This window comes from Gadus morhua, chromosome 17, assembly GCF_902167405.1.
Source record: "Gadus morhua chromosome 17, gadMor3.0, whole genome shotgun sequence".
Taxonomy (NCBI): domain Eukaryota; kingdom Metazoa; phylum Chordata; class Actinopteri; order Gadiformes; family Gadidae; genus Gadus; species Gadus morhua.
In genome coordinates this window covers 19,467,173-19,481,064 of record NC_044064.1, presented here as the reverse complement: position 1 = coordinate 19,481,064, position 13,892 = coordinate 19,467,173, and the positions used below count along the sequence as shown (strand labels likewise).

At 37.7% G+C, this 13,892-nt stretch overlaps 13 non-coding genes across 13 annotated transcripts; all 13 read right to left on the bottom strand.

Annotated features, from left to right (window-relative positions):
* Window positions 1-1,013: 1,013 nt before the first annotated feature.
* On the bottom strand, window positions 1,014-1,086 carry trnak-uuu (transfer RNA lysine (anticodon UUU)). The gene has a single exon. It is a non-coding gene; the product is annotated as a tRNA-Lys (tRNA).
* A 978-nt stretch (window positions 1,087-2,064) lies between these two features.
* On the bottom strand, window positions 2,065-2,137 carry trnak-uuu (transfer RNA lysine (anticodon UUU)). Its single transcript has one exon. It is a non-coding gene; the product is annotated as a tRNA-Lys (tRNA).
* A 978-nt stretch (window positions 2,138-3,115) lies between these two features.
* Window positions 3,116-3,188, bottom strand: trnak-uuu (transfer RNA lysine (anticodon UUU)). The gene has a single exon. It is a non-coding gene; the product is annotated as a tRNA-Lys (tRNA).
* A 978-nt stretch (window positions 3,189-4,166) lies between these two features.
* Window positions 4,167-4,239, bottom strand: trnak-uuu (transfer RNA lysine (anticodon UUU)). The gene has a single exon. It is a non-coding gene; the product is annotated as a tRNA-Lys (tRNA).
* A 978-nt stretch (window positions 4,240-5,217) lies between these two features.
* trnak-uuu (transfer RNA lysine (anticodon UUU)) lies at window positions 5,218-5,290 on the bottom strand. The gene has a single exon. It is a non-coding gene; the product is annotated as a tRNA-Lys (tRNA).
* Window positions 5,291-6,268: 978 nt separating this feature from the next.
* Window positions 6,269-6,341, bottom strand: trnak-uuu (transfer RNA lysine (anticodon UUU)). The gene has a single exon. It is a non-coding gene; the product is annotated as a tRNA-Lys (tRNA).
* Window positions 6,342-7,319: 978 nt separating this feature from the next.
* Window positions 7,320-7,392, bottom strand: trnak-uuu (transfer RNA lysine (anticodon UUU)). The gene has a single exon. It is a non-coding gene; the product is annotated as a tRNA-Lys (tRNA).
* Window positions 7,393-8,370: 978 nt separating this feature from the next.
* On the bottom strand, window positions 8,371-8,443 carry trnak-uuu (transfer RNA lysine (anticodon UUU)). The gene has a single exon. It is a non-coding gene; the product is annotated as a tRNA-Lys (tRNA).
* A 978-nt stretch (window positions 8,444-9,421) lies between these two features.
* trnak-uuu (transfer RNA lysine (anticodon UUU)) lies at window positions 9,422-9,494 on the bottom strand. The gene has a single exon. It is a non-coding gene; the product is annotated as a tRNA-Lys (tRNA).
* Window positions 9,495-10,472: 978 nt separating this feature from the next.
* Window positions 10,473-10,545, bottom strand: trnak-uuu (transfer RNA lysine (anticodon UUU)). The gene has a single exon. It is a non-coding gene; the product is annotated as a tRNA-Lys (tRNA).
* A 977-nt stretch (window positions 10,546-11,522) lies between these two features.
* Window positions 11,523-11,595, bottom strand: trnak-uuu (transfer RNA lysine (anticodon UUU)). The gene has a single exon. It is a non-coding gene; the product is annotated as a tRNA-Lys (tRNA).
* A 541-nt stretch (window positions 11,596-12,136) lies between these two features.
* On the bottom strand, window positions 12,137-12,209 carry trnak-uuu (transfer RNA lysine (anticodon UUU)). The gene has a single exon. It is a non-coding gene; the product is annotated as a tRNA-Lys (tRNA).
* A 978-nt stretch (window positions 12,210-13,187) lies between these two features.
* On the bottom strand, window positions 13,188-13,260 carry trnak-uuu (transfer RNA lysine (anticodon UUU)). Its single transcript has one exon. It is a non-coding gene; the product is annotated as a tRNA-Lys (tRNA).
* Window positions 13,261-13,892: the final 632 nt, after the last annotated feature.

Here is a 13,892-nt window from a genome sequence, read left to right as displayed (position 1 = left end):
AAAGCCTGATGCTCTACCGGCTGAGCTATCCAGGCTTCAATATGTAAAAAATATTTGCCCATCAAAAACCGATTTCAATTTTCCATTAAAAGTACCTGTACCAGCTACATAGAATCAAAGCCATAAGCAATGCTTGCTGTAGAGAAATTCTTTTTACCTTATGCAATTTCTTGCAAATAGGGGAATTAGCTCAAATGGTAGAGCGCTCGCTTAGCATGTGAGAGGTAGCGGGATCGATGCCTGCATTCTCCAATGAATTGTATTCTTCACAGATTTTTCCAGTTATGGACAGTGATTAAGAAATGGCTTACAGTGTGTTGGAGAACATTTAGTTCTTTGCAAATAACCTGTGCAGCTGGGAGGTTAAGCCCAATGGAATGCATTATTCACTATATTAGATAGTGTCAGTTACTTTATTGGAATACATTTTTGTAGATTGTTCAATGTGCAGTTTGCAAGAATTCTGTTTTTAAATCTCAGAATATAAATATTTGCACATCAAAGAGAGATTTAAATTTTCCATTAAAAGTACCTGTACCAGCTACATAGAATCAAAGCCATAAGCTATGCTTGCTGTCGAGAAATGTTTTTTACCTTATGCGAATTTTTGCAGATCGGGGAATTAGCTCAAATGGTAGAGCGCTTGCTTAGCATGTGAGAGGTAGCGGGATCGATGCCTGCATTCTCCAATGTCTTGCGATTTTCAAAGAATTTCTATTTCTATGACTGTTAATAAGAATTGAAGTAGAGTTTTTTGGGGAACATACGGTTCTTTGCCCCAGCCGCCTCAGCTGAGAGGTTGAACAAAATGAGGCATCATTCTGCCCTTTAGACAGTTTCAATAAGTTAATCGCAACAAATACAAATAACCTGTTAAACGTGCTATTTGCAGGGTTACAAGGCTTCAAATTTTGTAAATCTCTGTAAAGAATCAAAATTAACACAGAGATTTCCAGTAATCATTGACTTTTGCTGAAATTATAGTATCATTGAAGCATTCACATTTGAAATAGCGCCTGAACAGGGACTTGAACCCTGGACCCTCAGATTAAAAGTCTGATGCTCTACCGGCTGAGCTATCCAGGCTTCAATATGTAAAAAATATTTGCCCACAAAAAACCGATTTCAATTTTCCATTAAAAGTACCTGTACCAGCTACATAGAATCAAAGCCATAAGCAATGCTTGCTGTAGAGAAATTCTTTTTACCTTATGCAATTTCTTGCAAATAGGGGAATTAGCTCAAATGGTGGAGCGCTCGCTTAGCATGTGAGAGGTAGCGGGATCGATGCCTGCATTCCCCAATGAATTGTATTCTTCACAGATTTTTCCAGTTATGGACAGTGATTAAGAAATGGCTTACAGTGTGTTGGAGAACATTTAGTTCTTTGCAAATAACCTGTGCAGCTGGGAGGTTAAGCCCAATGGAATGCATTATTCACTATATTAGATAGTGTCAGTTACTTTATTGGAATACATTTTTGTAGATTGTTCAATGTGCAGTTTGCAAGAATTCGGTTTTTAAATCTCAGAACATAAATATTTGCACATCAAAGAGAGATTCAAATTTTCCATCAAAAGTACCTGTACCAGCTACATAGAATCAAAGCCATAAGCTATGCTTGCTGTCGAGAAATGTTTTTTACCTTATGCGAATTTTTGCAGATCGGGGAATTAGCTCAAATGGTAGAGCGCTTGCTTAGCATGTGAGAGGTAGTGGGATCGATGCCTGCATTCTCCAATGTCTTGCGATTTTCAAAGAATTTCTATTTCTATGACTGTTAATAAGAATTGAAGTAGAGTTTTTTGGGGAACATACGGTTCTTTGCCCCAGCCGCCTCAGCTGAGAGGTTGAACAAAATGAGGCATCATTCTGCCCTTTAGACAGTTTCAATAAGTTAATCGCAACAAATACAAATAACCTGTTAAACGTGCTATTTGCAGGGTTACAAGCCTTCAAATTTTGTAAATCTCTGTAAAGAATCAAAATTAGCACAGAGATTTCCAGTAATCATTGACTTTTGCTGAAATAATAGTATCATTGAAGCATTCACATTTGAAATACCGCCTGAACAGGGACTTGAACCCTGGACCCTCAGATTAAAAGCCTGATGCTCTACCGGCTGAGCTATCCAGGCTTCAATATGTAAAAAATATTTGCCCATCAAAAACCGATTTCAATTTTCCATTAAAAGTACCTGTACCAGCTACATAGAATCAAAGCCATAAGCAATGCTTGCTGTAGAGAAATTCTTTTTACCTTATGCAATTTCTTGCAAATAGGGGAATTAGCTCAAATGGTAGAGCGCTCGCTTAGCATGTGAGAGGTAGCGGGATCGATGCCTGCATTCTCCAATGAATTGTATTCTTCACAGATTTTTCCAGTTATGGACAGTGATTAAGAAATGGCTTACAGTGTGTTGGAGAACATTTAGTTCTTTGCAAATAACCTGTGCAGCTGGGAGGTTAAGCCCAATGGAATGCATTATTCACTATATTAGATAGTGTCAGTTACTTTATTGGAATACATTTTTGTAGATTGTTCAATGTGCAGTTTGCAAGAATTCTGTTTTTAAATCTCAGAATATAAATATTTGCACATCAAAGAGAGATTTAAATTTTCCATTAAAAGTACCTGTACCACCTACATAGAATCAAAGCCATAAGCTATGCTTGCTGTCGAGAAATGTTTTTTACCTTATGCGAATTTTTGCAGATCGGGGAATTAGCTTAAATGGTATAGCGCTTGCTTAGCATGTGAGAGGTAGCGGGATCGATGCCTGCATTCTCCAATGTCTTGCGATTTTCAAAGAATTTCTATTTCTATGACTGTTAATAAGAATTGAAGTAGAGTTTTTTGGGGAACATACGGTTCTTTGCCCCAGCCGCCTCAGCTGAGAGGTTGAACAAAATGAGGCATCATTCTGCCCTTTAGACAGTTTCAATAAGTTAATCGCAACAAATACAAATAACCTGTTAAACGTGCTATTTGCAGGGTTACAAGGCTTCAAATTTTGTAAATCTCTGTAAAGAATCAAAATTAACACAGAGATTTCCAGTAATCATTGACTTTTGCTGAAATAATAGTATCATTGAAGCATTCACATTTGAAATAGCGCCTGAACAGGGACTTGAACCCTGGACCCTCAGATTAAAAGTCTGATGCTCTACCAGCTCAGCTATCCAGGCTCCAATATGTAACAAATATTTGCCCATCAAAAACCGATTTCAATTTTCCATTAAAAGTACCTGTACCAGCTACATAGAATCAAAGCCATAAGCAATGCTTGCTGTAGAGAAATTCTTTTTACCTTATGCAATTTCTTTCAAATAGGGGAATTAGCTCAAATGGTAGAGCGCTCGCTTAGCATGTGAGAGGTAGCGGGATCGATGCCTGCATTCTCCAGTGAATTGTATTCTTCACAGATTTTTCCAGTTATGGACAGTGATTAAGAAATGGCTTACAGTGTGTTGGAGAACATTTAGTTCTTTGCAAATAACCTGTGCAGCTGGGAGGTTAAGCCCAATGGAATGCATTATTCACTATATTAGATAGTGTCAGTTACTTTATTGGAATACATTTTTGTAGATTGTTCAATGTGCAGTTTGCAAGAATTCGGTTTTTAAATCTCAGAACATAAATATTTGCACATCAAAGAGAGATTTAAATTTTCCATTAAAAGTACCTGTACCAGCTGCATAGAATCAAAGCCATAAGCTATGCTTGCTGTCGAGAAATGTTTTTTACCTTATGCGAATTTTTGCAGATCGGGGAATTAGCTCAAATGGTAGAGCGCTTGCTTAGCATGTGAGAGGTAGCGGGATCGATGCCTGCATTCTCCATTGTCTTGCGATTTTCAAAGAATTTCTATTTCTATGACTGTTAATAAGAATTGAAGTAGAGTTTTTTGGGGAACATACGGTTCTTTGCCCCAGCCGCCTCAGCTGAGAGGTTGAACAAAATGAGGCATCATTCTGCCCTTTAGACAGTTTCAATAAGTTAATCGCAACAAATACAAATAACCTGTTAAACGTGCTATTTGCAGGGTTACAAGGCTTCAAATTTTGTAAATCTCTGTAAAGAATCAAAATTAGCACAGAGATTTCCAGTAATCATTGACTTTTGCTGAAATAATAGTATCATTGAAGCATTCACATTTGAAATACCGCCTGAACAGGGACTTGAACCCTGGACCCTCAGATTAAAAGCCTGATGCTCTACCGGCTGAGCTATCCAGGCTGCAATATGTAAAATATATTTGCCCATTAAAAACCGATTTCAATTTTCCATTAAAAGTACCTGTACCAGCTACATAGAATCAAAGCCATAAGCAATGCTTGCTGTAGAGAAATTCTTTTTACCTTATGCAATTTCTTGCAAATAGGGGAATTAGCTCAAATGGTAGAGCGCTCGCTTAGCATGTGAGAGGTAGCGGGATCGATGCCTGCATTCTCCAATGAATTGTATTCTTCACAGATTTTTCCAGTTATGGACAGTGATTAAGAAATGGCTTACAGTGTGTTGGAGAACATTTAGTTCTTTGCAAATAACCTGTGCAGCTGGGAGGTTAAGCCCAATGGAATGCATTATTCACTATATTAGATAGTGTCAGTTACTTTATTGGAATACATTTTTGTAGATTGTTCAATGTGCAGTTTGCAAGAATTCTGTTTTTAAATCTCAGAATATAAATATTTGCACATCAAAGAGAGATTTAAATTTTCCATTAAAAGTACCTGTACCACCTACATAGAATCAAAGCCATAAGCTATGCTTGCTGTCGAGAAATGTTTTTTACCTTATGCGAATTTTTGCAGATCGGGGAATTAGCTTAAATGGTATAGCGCTTGCTTAGCATGTGAGAGGTAGCGGGATCGATGCCTGCATTCTCCAATGTCTTGCGATTTTCAAAGAATTTCTATTTCTATGACTGTTAATAAGAATTGAAGTAGAGTTTTTTGGGGAACATACGGTTCTTTGCCCCAGCCGCCTCAGCTGAGAGGTTGAACAAAATGAGGCATCATTCTGCCCTTTAGACAGTTTCAATAAGTTAATCGCAACAAATACAAATAACCTGTTAAACGTGCTATTTGCAGGGTTACAAGGCTTCAAATTTTGTAAATCTCTGTAAAGAATCAAAATTAACACAGAGATTTCCAGTAATCATTGACTTTTGCTGAAATAATAGTATCATTGAAGCATTCACATTTGAAATAGCGCCTGAACAGGGACTTGAACCCTGGACCCTCAGATTAAAAGTCTGATGCTCTACCGGCTCAGCTATCCAGGCTCCAATATGTAACAAATATTTGCCCATCAAAAACCGATTTCAATTTTCCATTAAAAGTACCTGTACCAGCTACATAGAATCAAAGCCATAAGCAATGCTTGCTGTAGAGAAATTATTTTTACCTTATGCAATTTCTTTCAAATAGGGGAATTAGCTCAAATGGTAGAGCGCTCGCTTAGCATGTGAGAGGTAGCGGGATCGATGCCTGCATTCTCCAGTGAATTGTATTCTTCACAGATTTTTCCAGTTATGGACAGTGATTAAGAAATGGCTTACAGTGTGTTGGAGAACATTTAGTTCTTTGCAAATAACCTGTGCAGCTGGGAGGTTAAGCCCAATGGAATGCATTATTCACTATATTAGATAGTGTCAGTTACTTTATTGGAATACATTTTTGTAGATTGTTCAATGTGCAGTTTGCAAGAATTCGGTTTTTAAATCTCAGAACATAAATATTTGCACATCAAAGAGAGATTCAAATTTTCCATCAAAAGTACCTGTACCAGCTACATAGAATCAAAGCCATAAGCTATGCTTGCTGTCGAGAAATGTTTTTTACCTTATGCGAATGTTTGCAGATCGGGGAATTAGCTCAAATGGTAGAGCGCTTGCTTAGCATGTGAGAGGTAGTGGGATCGATGCCTGCATTCTCCAATGTCTTGCGATTTTCAAAGAATTTCTATTTCTATGACTGTTAATAAGAATTGAAGTAGAGTTTTTTGGGGAACATACGGTTCTTTGCCCCAGCCGCCTCAGCTGAGAGGTTGAACAAAATGAGGCATCATTCTGCCCTTTAGACAGTTTCAATAAGTTAATCGCAACAAATACAAATAACCTGTTAAACGTGCTATTTGCAGGGTTACAAGCCTTCAAATTTTGTAAATCTCTGTAAAGAATCAAAATTAGCACAGAGATTTCCAGTAATCATTGACTTTTGCTGAAATAATAGTATCATTGAAGCATTCACATTTGAAATACCGCCTGAACAGGGACTTGAACCCTGAACCCTCAGATTAAAAGCCTGATGCTCTACCGGCTGAGCTATCCAGGCTTCAATATGTAAAAAATATTTGCCCATCAAAAACCGATTTCAATTTTCCATTAAAAGTACCTGTACCAGCTACATAGAATCAAAGCCATAAGCAATGCTTGCTGTAGAGAAATTCTTTTTACCTTATGCAATTTCTTGCAAATAGGGGAATTAGCTCAAATGGTAGAGCGCTCGCTTAGCATGTGAGAGGTAGCGGGATCGATGCCTGCATTCTCCAATGAATTGTATTCTTCACAGATTTTTCCAGTTATGGACAGTGATTAAGAAATGGCTTACAGTGTGTTGGAGAACATTTAGTTCTTTGCAAATAACCTGTGCAGCTGGGAGGTTAAGCCCAATGGAATGCATTATTCACTATATTAGATAGTGTCAGTTACTTTATTGGAATACATTTTTGTAGATTGTTCAATGTGCAGTTTGCAAGAATTCTGTTTTTAAATCTCAGAATATAAATATTTGCACATCAAAGAGAGATTTAAATTTTCCATTAAAAGTACCTGTACCACCTACATAGAATCAAAGCCATAAGCTATGCTTGCTGTCGAGAAATGTTTTTTACCTTATGCGAATTTTTGCAGATCGGGGAATTAGCTTAAATGGTATAGCGCTTGCTTAGCATGTGAGAGGTAGCGGGATCGATGCCTGCATTCTCCAATGTCTTGCGATTTTCAAAGAATTTCTATTTCTATGACTGTTAATAAGAATTGAAGTAGAGTTTTTTGGGGAACATACGGTTCTTTGCCCCAGCCGCCTCAGCTGAGAGGTTGAACAAAATGAGGCATCATTCTGCCCTTTAGACAGTTTCAATAAGTTAATCGCAACAAATACAAATAACCTGTTAAACGTGCTATTTGCAGGGATACAAGGCTTCAAATTTTGTAAATCTCTGTAAAGAATCAAAATTAACACAGAGATTTCCAGTAATCATTGACTTTTGCTGAAATAATAGTATCATTGAAGCATTCACATTTGAAATAGCGCCTGAACAGGGACTTGGACCCTGGACCCTCAGATTAAAAGTCTGATGCTCTACCGGCTCAGCTATCCAGGCTCCAATATGTAACAAATATTTGCCCATCAAAAACCGATTTCAATTTTCCATTAAAAGTACCTGTACCAGCTACATAGAATCAAAGCCATAAGCAATGCTTGCTGTAGAGAAATTCTTTTTACCTTATGCAATTTCTTTCAAATAGGGGAATTAGCTCAAATGGTAGAGCGCTCGCTTAGCATGTGAGAGGTAGCGGGATCGATGCCTGCATTCTCCAGTGAATTGTATTCTTCACAGATTTTTCCAGTTATGGACAGTGATTAAGAAATGGCTTACAGTGTGTTGGAGAACATTTAGTTCTTTGCAAATAACCTGTGCAGCTGGGAGGTTAAGCCCAATGGAATGCATTATTCACTATATTAGATAGTGTCAGTTACTTTATTGGAATACATTTTTGTAGATTGTTCAATGTGCAGTTTGCAAGAATTCGGTTTTTAAATCTCAGAACATAAATATTTGCACATCAAAGAGAGATTTAAATTTTCCATTAAAAGTACCTGTACCAGCTACATAGAATCAAAGCCATAAGCTATGCTTGCTGTCGAGAAATGTGTTTTACCTTATGCGAATTTTTGCAGATCGGGGAATTAGCTCAAATGGTAGAGCGCTTGCTTAGCATGTGAGAGGTAGCGGGATCGATGCCTGCATTCTCCATTGTCTTGCGATTTTCAAAGAATTTCTATTTCTATGACTGTTAATAAGAATTGAAGTAGAGTTTTTTGGGGAACATACGGTTCTTTGCCCCAGCCGCCTCAGCTGAGAGGTTGAACAAAATGAGGCATCATTCTGCCCTTTAGACAGTTTCAATAAGTTAATCGCAACAAATACAAATAACCTGTTAAACGTGCTATTTGCAGGGTTACAAGCCTTCAAATTTTGTAAATCTCTGTAAAGAATCAAAATTAGCACAGAGATTTCCAGTAATCATTGACTTTTGCTGAAATAATAGTATCATTGAAGCATTCACATTTGAAATACCACCTGAACAGGGACTTGAACCCTGGACCCTCAACTTAAAAGACTGATGCTCTACCGGCTGAGCTATCCAGGCTTCAATATGAAAAAAATATTTGCCCATCAAAAACCGATTTCAATTTTCCATTAAAAGTACCTGTACCAGCTACATAGAATCAAAGCGATAAGCAATGCTGGCTGTAGAGAAATTCTTTTTACCTTATGCAATTTCTTGCAGATAGGGGAATTAGCTCAAATGGTAGAGTGCTCGCTTAGCATGTGAGAGGTAGCGGGATCGATGTCTGCTTTCTCCAATGAATTGTATTCTTCACAGATTTTTCCAGTTATGGACAGTGATTAAGAAATGGCCTACAGTGTGTTGGAGAACATTTAGTTCTTTGCAAATAACCTGTGCAGCTGGGAGGTTAAGCCCAATGGAATGCATTATTCACTATATTAGATAGTGTCAGTTACTTTATTGGAATACATTTTTGTAGATTGTTCAATGTGCAGTTTGCAAGAATTCGGTTTTTAAATCTCAGAACATAAATATTTGCACATCAAAGAGAGATTCAAATTTTCCATCAAAAGTACCTGTACCAGCTACATAGAATCAAAGCCATAAGCTATGCTTGCTGTCGAGAAATGTTTTTTACCTTATGCGATTGTTTGCAGATCGGGGAATTAGCTTAAATGGTATAGCGCTTGCTTAGCATGTGAGAGGTAGCGGGATCGATGCCTGCATTCTCCAATGTCTTGCGATTTTCAAAGAATTTCTATTTCTATGACTGTTAATAAGAATTGAAGTAGAGTTTTTTGGGGAACATACGGTTCTTTGCCCCAGCCGCCTCAGCTGAGAGGTTGAACAAAATGAGGCATCATTCTGCCCTTTAGACAGTTTCAATAAGTTAATCGCAACAAATACAAATAACCTGTTAAACGTGCTATTTGCAGGGTTACAAGGCTTCAAATTTTGTAAATCTCTGTAAAGAATCAAAATTAACACAGAGATTTCCAGTAATCATTGACTTTTGCTGAAATAATAGTATCATTGAAGCATTCACATTTGAAATAGCGCCTGAACAGGGACTTGAACCCTGGACCCTCAGATTAAAAGTCTGATGCTCTACCGGCTCAGCTATCCAGGCTCCAATATGTAATAAATATTTGCCCATCAAAAACCGATTTCAATTTTCCATTAAAAGTACCTGTACCAGCTACATAGAATCAAAGCCATAAGCAATGCTTGCTGTAGAGAAATTCTTTTTACCTTATGCAATTTCTTTCAAATAGGGGAATTAGCTTAAATGGTAGAGCGCTCGCTTAGCATGTGAGAGGTAGCGGGATCGATGCCTGCATTCTCCAGTGAATTGTATTCTTCACAGATTTTTCCAGTTATGGACAGTGATTAAGAAATGGCTTACAGTGTGTTGGAGAACATTTAGTTCTTTGCAAATAACCTGTGCAGCTGGGAGGTTAAGCCCAATGGAATGCATTATTCACTATATTAGATAGTGTCAGTTACTTTATTGGAATACATTTTTGTAGATTGTTCAATGTGCAGTTTGCAAGAATTCGGTTTTTAAATCTCAGAACATAAATATTTGCACATCAAAGAGAGATTTAAATTTTCCATTAAAAGTACCTGTACCAGCTACATAGAATCAAAGCCATAAGCTATGCTTGCTGTCGAGAAATGTTTTTTACCTTATGCGAATTTTTGCAGATCGGGGAATTAGCTCAAATGGTAGAGCGCTTGCTTAGCATGTGAGAGGTAGCGGGATCGATGCCTGCATTCTCCATTGTCTTGCGATTTTCAAAGAATTTCTATTTCTATGACTGTTAATAAGAATTGAAGTAGAGTTTTTTGGGGAACATACGGTTCTTTGCCCCAGCCGCCTCAGCTGAGAGGTTGGACAAAATGAGGCATCATTCTGCCCTTTAGACAGTTTCAATAAGTTAATCGCAACAAATACAAATAACCTGTTAAACGTGCTATTTGCAGGGTTACAAGGCTTCAAATTTTGTAAATCTCTGTAAAGAATCAATATTAAGACAGAGAATTCCAGTAATCATTGACTTTTGCTGAAATAATAGTATCATTGATGCATTCACATTTGAAATATCGCCTGAACAGGGACTTGAACCCTGGACCCTCAGATTAAAAGTCTGATGCTCTACCGGCTGAGCTATCCAGGCTTCAATAACTAAAAAATATTTGCCCATCAAAAACGGATTTCAATTTTCCATTAAAAGTACCTGTACCAGCTACATAGAATCAAAGCCATAAGAAATGCTTGCTGTAGAGAAATTCTTTTTACCTCATGCAAATTATTGCAAATAGGGGAATTAGCTCAAATGGTAGAGCGCTCGCTTAGCATGTGAGAGGTAAGGGGGTCGATGCCTGCATTCTCCAATGAATTGTATTCATCACAGATTTTTCCAGTTATGGACAGTGATTAAGAAATGGCCTACAGTGTGTTGGAGAACATTTAGTTCTTTGCAAATAACCTGTGCAGCTGGGAGGTTAAGCCCAATGGAATGCATTATTCACTATATTAGATAGTGTCAGTTACTTTATTGGAATACATTTTTGTAGATTGTTCAATGTGCAGTTTGCAAGAATTCTGTTTTTAAATCTCAGAATATAAATATTTGCACATCAAAGAGAGATTTAAATTTCCATTAAAAGTACCTGTACCAGCTACATAGAATCAAAGCCATAAGCTATGCTTGCTGTCGAGAAATGTTTTTTACCTCATGCAAATTTTTGCAGATCGGGGAATTAGCTCAAATGGTAGAGCGCTCGCTTAGCATGTGAGAGGTAGCGGGATCGATGCCTGCATTCTCCATTGTCTTGCGATTTTCAAAGAATTTCTATTTCTATGACTGTTAATAAGAATTGAAGTAGAGTTTTTTGGGGAACATACGGTTCTTTGCCCCAGCCGCCTCAGCTGAGAGGTTGAACAAAATGAGGCATCATTCTGCCCTTTAGACAGTTTCAATAAGTTAATCGCAACAAACACAAATAACTTGTTAAACGTGCTACTTGCAGGGTTACAATGCTTCAAATTTTGTAAATCTCTATAAAGAATCAAAATTACCACAGAAAATTCCAGTAATCATTGACTTTTGCTGAAATAATAGTATCATTGAAGCATTCACATTTGAAATACCGCCTGAACAGGGAGTTGACCCCTGGACCCTCAGATTAAATGTCTAATGCTCTACCGGCTGAGCTATCCAGGCTACATTTTGCAACAAATATTTGCCCAACAAAGAGAGACTTAAATTTTCCATTAAAAGTACCTGTACCAGCTACATAGAATCAAAGCCATAAGCTATGCTTGCTGTCGAGAAATGTTTTTTACCTTATGCCAGTTCTTAGAGATCGGGGAATTAGCTCAAATGGTTGAGTGCTTGCTTAGCATGTGAGAGGTAGCGGGATCGATGCCTGCATTCTCCAATGTCTTGCGATTTTCAAAGAATTTCTATTTCTATGACTGTTAATAAGAATTGAAGTAGAGTTTTTTGGGGAACATACGGTTCTTTGCCCCAGCCGCCTCAGCTGAGAGGTTGAACAGAATGAGGCATCATTCTGCCCTTTATACAGTTTCAATAAGTTAATCGCAACAAATACAAATAACTTGTTAAACGTGCTATTTGCAGTGTTACCAGGCTTCAAATTTTGTACATCTCTGTAAAGAATCAAAATTACCACAGAGAATTCCAGTAATCATTGACTTTTGCTGAAATAATAGTGTGATTGAAGCATTCACATTTGAAATATCGCCTGAACAGGGACTTGAACCCTGGACCCTCAGATTAAAAGTCTGATGCTCTACCGGCTGAGCTATCCAGGCTTCAATATGTAACAAATATTTGCCCATCAAAAACGGATTTCAATTTTCCATTAAAAGTACCAGTACCAGCTACATAGAATCAAAGCCATAAGCAATGCTTGCTGTAGAGAAATGATTTTTACCTTATGCAATTTCTTGCAGATAGGGGAATTAGCACAAATGGCAGAGCGCTCGCTTAGCATGTGAGAGGTAAGGGGGTCGATGCCTGCATCCTCCAATGTCTTGCGATTTTCAAAGAATTTTCCAGTTATGGACAGTGATTAAGAAAGGGCCTACAGTGTGTTGGAGAACATTTGGTTCTTTGCAAATAACCTGTGTAGCTGGGAGGTTAAGCCCAATGGAATGCATTATTCACTATATTAGATAGTGTCAGTTACTTTACTGGAATACATTTTTGTAGATTGTTCAATGTGCAGTTTGCAAGAATTCTGTTTTTAAATCTCAGAATATAAATATTTGCACATCAAAAAGAGATTTAAATTTTCCATTAAAAGTACCTGTACCAGCTACATAGAATCAAAGCCATAAGCTATTCTTGCTGTCGAGAAATGTTTTTTACCTTGTGCGAATTCTTGTAGATCGGGGAATTGGCTCAAATGGTAGAGTGCTCGCGTAGCATGTGAGAGGTAGCGGAATCGATGCCTGCATTCACCAATGTCTTTCGATTTTCAAAGAATTTCTATTTCTATGACTGTTAATAAGAATTGAAGTAGAGTTTTTTGGGGAACATACGGTTCTTTGCCCCAGCCGCCTCAGCTGAGAGGTTGAACAAAATGAGGCATCATTCTGCCCTTTAGACAGTTTCAATAAGTTAATCGCAACAAATACAAATAACCTGTTAAACGTGCTATTTGCAGGGTTACAAGGCTTCAAATTTTGTAAATCTCTGTAAAGAATCCAAAGTAACACAGAGAATTCCAGTGATCATTGACTTTTGCTGAAATAACAGCATCATTGAAGCATTCACATTTGAAATAGCGCCTGAACAGGGACTTGAACCCTGGACCCTCAGATTAAAAGTCTGATGCTCTACCGGCTGAGCTATCCAGGCTTCAAAATGTAACAAATATTTGCCCAACAAAAACGGATTTCAATTTTCCATTAAAAGTACCTGTACCAGCTACATAGAATCAAAGCCATAAGCAATGCTTGCTGTAGAGAAATTCTTTTTACCTTATGCAATTTCTCGCAAATAGGGGAATTAGCTCAAATGGTAGAGCGCTCGCTTAGCATGTGAGAGGTAGCGGAATCGATGCCTGCATTCTCCAATGTATTGTATTCTTCAGAGATTTTTCCAGTTATGGACAGTGATTAAGAAATGGCCTACAGTGTGTTGGAGAACATTTAGTTCTTTGCAAATAACCTGTGCAGCTGGGAGGTTAAGCCCAATGGAATGCATTATTCACTATATTAGATAGTGTCAGTTACTTTATTGGAATACATTTTTGTAGATTGTTCAATGTGCAGTTTGCAAGAATTCTGTTGTTAAATCTCAGAATATAAATATTTGCACAGCAAAGAGAGATTCAAATTTTCCATTAAAAGTACCTGTACCAGCTACATAGAATCAAAGCCATAAGCTATGCTTGCTGTCGAGAAATGTTTTTTACCTTATGCGAATGTTCGGAGATCGGGGTATTAGCTCAAATGGTAGAGCGCTTGCTTAGCATGTGAGAGGTAGCG